Source organism: Lygodium microphyllum, chromosome 24 (genome assembly GCF_053477565.2).
Source record: "Lygodium microphyllum isolate KBCC chromosome 24, Lygodium_microphyllum_v1.1.10, whole genome shotgun sequence".
NCBI classification, from domain to species: Eukaryota; Viridiplantae; Streptophyta; class Polypodiopsida; order Schizaeales; family Lygodiaceae; genus Lygodium; species Lygodium microphyllum.
The window spans coordinates 94,319,701-94,326,675 of NC_141158.1; positions in this window are offsets into that span (position 1 = coordinate 94,319,701).

Below are 6,975 nucleotides of genomic sequence, written 5' to 3' on the forward strand. Positions count from 1 at the left end.
GTTTTTGTTCATTCCTCCCACAAGTCAAGAGTAAACTAAGCTCTTTTGCAATCCTTAAATGCTTGTGAGCATCGAATGTCACATGGCGAATGGTTGTCCTTTCGTGTGTATACGATATTTGAGTTTTCTTGTATTGGCTTTGAGTTGTGTCATAATTTAAAATGATATCTCCAAGGGGGTTTTGGACTTATCATGGCTAATTGTTAGGATGGAGACCAACGAGCATGTCTACTTGACTCTAAGTCAGCATATGATCGTAACAATAATTTGACTTATTTACAATTAAATCCTAATGGAGTCAAATTAAACCCTAGCCTTACTTATCATATAGGATTTCATTTGTATTTTAAGATGAATTCCTATTATGTAGTGCAACTGAAACTGTCCATGATGCCACACAAATCTAGATGCAAGTCTTTCCTAAGTTGATGATACGATGCAGGATTCCCATGCATGAAAATTCCTTCTAGTGAATCTATGTAAATCATAAAGTGTGACCTATGTATTTAAGTGCGAGTGTACATGAGTTCATCATACCTATCGTAAATGTGAGTTAATTCACTCTAATAGTTTATAGGATGCAATTGACTTACACGGTATATTTATATATATATTCGCAACCTAAGATGCGTTTGCAAAAAATTATTGCCTAATAATTCAACTTTGTGATGAAATGATGCAAAAGTATGATTCTTTTTACGATAACTATGCTTTGTTATTCCATTCATAGGACTACACATCCTAACAATACCTGGTTTTGCAGTGTCAAGTTAGGGTTTAAACCCAACAACCCATTCGTGTTAGCGGTGACATTGTTGCCCAATCCTCCTTTTGTGGTTGTATCTTTTTCAATTACTTGGGAGAGCTTGCACTTTGGGGCCATGTCGAAGCTTGGAATGTGGGCCTTCTCTTCTCTCGGAAGCACTCCTTTGTGCTAGAGTTCCCTACGGTTTGCCTTGAATTCTGCAACCTTTTTGCCAACTAGAGGGCAGCTTATGGAGAGATCTCAAAAATAGCGATAGAGAGAGAGGGTACTCAAAACTCCTTCCAAGAGAGGAAATTTCCTTGATGCTTTTCTCTTTCTCTCTCTCTCTCTCTTTCTCCCTTGCTATGAGGTTCCCCTTTCCTCTACCTCCCTCTCACTCTCTCTCTTTCTCTCTCCCTTGCTATGAGATTCCCCTTTCCTCTCTCTCTCTCTCTCTCTCTCTCTCTCTCTCTCTCTCTCTCTCTCTCTCTTTCACTCCTTCACAAAATTGGCAGTAGGGGGGAAGAAGAATAGTGTTTTCCTTGCTTAAGGAGGGGGGTTTTAAAAGGGGTGAGATGGGTAATGATTGGGGGGAAAAGGTGCTATACTAAGGAATCCTTAGCTCCACTCCATGGTTTGTGTACATGTCACCATGTAGCCTAAAAAGAAGGGGTAGTGGGGAGGGGGGTTGGGGGTGACACACATTTGCCCCTCCCCCTATAAAAGTCATAATCACGTTCATTGATGTAGCTCCACCATTGCCACATCATCTCCCCCTTGACTACCATACCGATCTTTTCCTCTACATGTGTTGACTTTGCATTTAGCTCTCCCCTCCCTTTGCCAATAGCTGGTACTGTTAACAAGGGGGGCTCGTAAACAAAATTCATTCTAATTTGTTAAAAAAGGGGGGGCCTCACGGCCACAGTCGGAGGTATTACACAATTTGAACCAATGCTAGATAGATTGCCATTTTTTTGTGTATGATGTTTCTCCTCCTGACTATAGTATACTCCTTAACGCACCCTTGTAAGCCTATCTTTGGACAATGTGCAATTGCCATTGAGTTGACTTATCAATGTTGACTTAAAAAGAACCTATTCTTGTGAAGCTCTACTATTGGATTTACTTTGTCCTTTTCATCTAACAAAGAATCTACTACATGTCTTGTCTCACTTGTGGATACACCTTCCTTTGAATCCACTCCATCATTTGTAAGAATTGAAAGTTCCTCATCTATATTAGAATCCTGCAATTTTGAATTGGCATAAGCTTCAAAAAAACCTTTGGACCAAGACTCCAACAACCATTGCTTATCATATTTACCTTTTGATTTTATTTGTAAACACTCATAAATGTGGTGAGCACTTTCTAATTCCCTCTTCAAGGCATCAATGATATTCTCATCAGTTGAAACATATATGTAATCACCTAAATCTGCTTCTTCCATTGTCTCTTTGAGATTCAACTCTCTCCATACATGTTCATGTTTCTTATAGCTACATATAAATTTCATACTATTCTCCTTGCATTCAAAATATGAAAGCCTATTCAAGATTCTTATGCTATGTAGCATGTCCATCAAATCATAAGTGCACTCTTGCCCAACCATGCTTTGAAGTTTGTTGAAGAAAATTTCAACCACATTAGATCTGGTCAAATGTATTGGAAGCATCTTATTTGAATGAAAGTCTTTAAAATATTTTATAAGAAGTACAACAAAGTGGCATGAGAGTTGTAAATCTAGGATTTCCTCCTTACTAATAGAAAATTTTGACAATGTATATGTGGTATGTTTCATAATCCAAGATCTCCAAACTTGAAAAAAGAATGCCAGTTTTGTTTCTAAATGGACTCTCTTCACTGAGTTGAAGTGCGGAGATAAGAAAATATCATAGTAGTTTCCTACCATTTTAAGATAAGCTTGTGTTCCCACCATGCTCCTCTCTTTTCTATGTTTTTAATCATTTGCTAGCTCCCCCAAACACTATTGGCCTTGCTTGCTACGTATTCTTTGTGCCATGGCCCAATTTCAATGATCATCTTATCTAATATCGACTTCCTTGAGCATATGATTATCAACTAAAAAAGAATCATAAACAATGGCAACATGATTCAACATCACCAAGAGCCAATTGACACTTTGGTTTGTCAAGAATATTGACAAGCCTTTTTCCATTTTGTATAAAATCTTGATCATGTAGACCTAAAACCTCTCTATTTGATAATTTGGCTAAGAGATATCATCCATCCCTTTCAATCATGTATATGGTGCCATTTTTGTGAACATAGTCAACGAACAATAATTTTCTTCGTTGACTGTCTCCATCGAATGTCCAATAATAGGACTTGCCATCAAGGCAAGGTTCTCATCCCATAATTTTGAGATTTCACTCAATCGTCTTTGAAAAAAACTTGCATCAAATTGATTGCATATGCAATGAGAAGCCACAACTAAGCATGGAAGTGCTTCATGAAGTGGATTTGCAACAAAGACTCTTTCATAACCACTAATGATAGGAGTCTTAAAATCATCAACAATTATATCATAGGCTACTTTTTCTTCTCCAAGTTTAATCATGTATAAAGTCCCACACTCATTCTCTAAATACTTGTGTCCATCAAACCCAATAAGCATATCATCTTTAGGTTTCCACCTACAATCAAAATAACAAATTTCATAAAATTTAAAAGTTTATTGAGAATAATTTTGTAATCCAAAAAAACTATTGTAGTTTGTTTACATTATTTACTTCTTTATGGTAGTCTCATCTTCCACCAAAATATAAGAAAATATTTCCTACAATGCTATGTTTTTCTAATATATTTCAGTAATGGCATTAAAAATATATCTATGTACGCTAGGTATGAAGTGGGTGGCTTGTCTATGGGCTCTCTTTCTTGTTAAGAGTGAAGGGCCATTGAGATTAGTAGTGAGGAAATCATACAACCTTGGTCCACCCCATATCTTTGAAACCTCAAACAAAGCTTTGGTATTTGCACTGTATTATTGGCCTTCCTTTGATCATAACATATTTGTAGCTATGTCTTGTAAGAAGTCCTATAGAGCAGGCTTTCCACAAAAGTTTTCCACTCTATAGACTTCTATTATATTATTACAAAATCTATTTACATATTTTCAATTAAGAGACTCCATCTTGGCTTCATGTAAGCTCCTTATTTTCATTGAAAGAGTTGCAAGCTAAAGCTTATACTTAGCTTGGATATGCATTTGCAATGAGTACAAGAGATTTTTGTGAATGGTCACCCATTATCTGAAATACCTGGATAATCAATGTGATAAAGGAAACTATCTATTTGAAAGCATGTATTTCCATCATCTAGATTTTCCCTACTAAAGGCTTTGAAACCAAAGTTTGCCACTACATTGATCATCTAGTAAAGATTTCACATTGATACTCTTCTTGTTTACCTCAATTATGTGACTCCATAAACCCCAGCATAACAAGTTTAAACTTATCAATGAATTTTCATTATCTTCATGGTCATTTAGAGATGAGACAAATGGATCAGCCTAAACTAGATTTCTAGCCTTAGTAGAAACCATGAACTTGCTAAAACATGTTTGCTTTGGATCATGCACCATACCCTTTCGAGGACATCCACATAATATTATAAGCAATGGCTTGGATTTTTCCTCCTCCTTCAAAATTCAATTTGTGTGCAATATTGATTTTTTATATTCTATCAAAATTGTATATAGATCAAAACTTGGAGGAAACAAATGTAGTGACATGTCATCGTACTTGTACCTTACATGTTGAGTGCTAAAATGATTGTATTTCAAGCTATTTTTTGATAGATTTTGGGTGAATTTTGTTTGAGTTTGTGGTTAATTAATTGGTTTTTGAATGGTTTGGAAGTATTTTAAAGTATGTTGGAATGGGTTGAGTAGATTTAAGAAGCTCATAATGGTTTTAGTTGAGTTATGATGCATTGATTGGTTCTATAGTGTATTTTTTTGGTTTGGATATGTCTATTTTAATGAATTTCCTCACCTCTAAGATGCCCAATGGGCAAAAGACTAGCCAATAATGTCCCTTTTGACCATATCCTCCCTGCACACTATACACTATTTTAGAAAAAATTTATACTTGCCCAAATATCCATAATGTGCTTCCTACATGGGCTGAAGATACATGTCATAAGCTCTATTTTGACATGCAATATGTACCATTTGGAGCAACCTATCAAAAGTTATGATAATTTTACCTCAGCAAGCTTGTCTTGGATAGCATGCTATCCCTAGTCTTTACCCACCTCTTTTCATTGTAATGTGGCCACTCCTTGAGCCCATCTATCACTCCCCTCCAGTTGTCTTCACTGTTAGACAAACAAGTTAGACAAACTAGTGAAGACAAACTAGTGAAGACAAACTAGTTAGACAAACAAGTTAGACAAACTAGTGAAGACAAACTAGTGAAGACAAACTAGTTAGACAAACAAGTTAGACAAACTAGTTAGATGAACATGACTTGGGTATCTAATCAACTCTAGTTAGACAAACTAAACAACGGGTAGATGATCACACAACTATGAGTCTTGTTCAAGATTTAGAGGGAGAGAGAGACAAAGGCATGGAGCTATAAGAGAGTATAGTATACTCTCATTGTTCTCTACTTATCATTATTCCATAATGCTTACTAAAGTCTAGTCACATGTAATAAACACACTAGGTCTGACCATACCACTTCCTGTGGTTGAGTCTGACTGGCTTAGTTATTAGAACCCATATGGAAAGTGATAGCTAAGATGATAGTTGTCTAGTTAAGATTGGTCGTCTCACTAATATTAATCATGAGCTTGATTCTCAACACTGCCCCTCAAGCTCAAGCTAACTAATGTACTCCAAGTAGCTCCTTGAAATGCACACACTTTTCTTTACCAAGTGAGTTGGTAAATATATTTGCTACTTGATCCTCTGACTTCACATGTAGTAGATTAATATTTCTTCCAAGTACCATCTCCTTGATGAAATATTAATGAATTTCTATGTATTTGGATTTAGCATGATAGATGGGGTTGCTAGCCAGCATCACACTATTGAGGTTGTCACAATACAATGTGACCTTCTTGTCTAACTATATACCCAAGTCATGTAGCACTTTCACAAGTCAAACTGATTTGCATACCACTAAGGCTACACCCTTGTATTCTACCTCTGTACTACATAAAAAAATGGTCTGGTGATTCTTACTACAACTAATCATACTTCTACCCAAGCTGAAGGCATAACTACTAGTTGACCTTCTATCATAGGCACGACCAACCCAATTAGCATCCATATAACTTATCAAGTCAAATGACTTTCCATGCTCATAAAATAGCCCATAATCAGTAGTAACCTTCACGTATCACATAATCCTCTTGACTACATCTAGATGTGGCTTACAAGGCTTCTACATAAATTGGCTAAGTAGCCCCACTTCATAAGTGAGGTCAGGACAGGTGATAGTGAGATAAATCAAGCTGCCCACCATTTTTCAATACATAGTGACATCATTTATTTCATTCCCAACATCAATTGCAAGTTTGACATTCTGATCCAATGGTTTTTCCATAGCTTTATAGTCCATCATGCCATATCTTAGCATGCCATATTTCAGCAATATATCATGAGCATACTGTTCTTGCAATAGCCATATACCTTAAGGTATAGAGACAACCTCAATCCCAAGGAAGTATTTCAGCTCTCCAAGATACTTTACCTTGAATTTAGCCTCTAACCATGACTTGATTTCAACAATCACATGATCATCATCTCTAATGATGATTAAATAATCCACATAAATCACTAAGATAACATTACCATTCTCTGTCTTCTTTGTAAACAAGCTATGGTCTACATGACCCATCTGAAAATCAAGCTACTATAAATAAGTATTAATACAAGAATTCCATGCTTTTGGTGCTTGTCGCAGCCCATACAAGGCCTTTTTTAGCCTACATACATGTGTCAGATAGTCAGGGTGTACATAGCTCAGGTTATTCCATATACACCTCAATCAAATCAGCATTCAAGAATGCATTTTTGACATCCATCTTCCATAAACTCCATCCCTTAGAAGCTGATAATGCAATGAATTATCTTACAGTTGCCATTTTTGCAACGGGGCTAAAATTTCCTCATAGTCTAAGCCATACTATTGTGCATATTCATTTGCAACCAGTTAGGCTTTATACCGTTCCAATGAGCCATCTACCTTGCA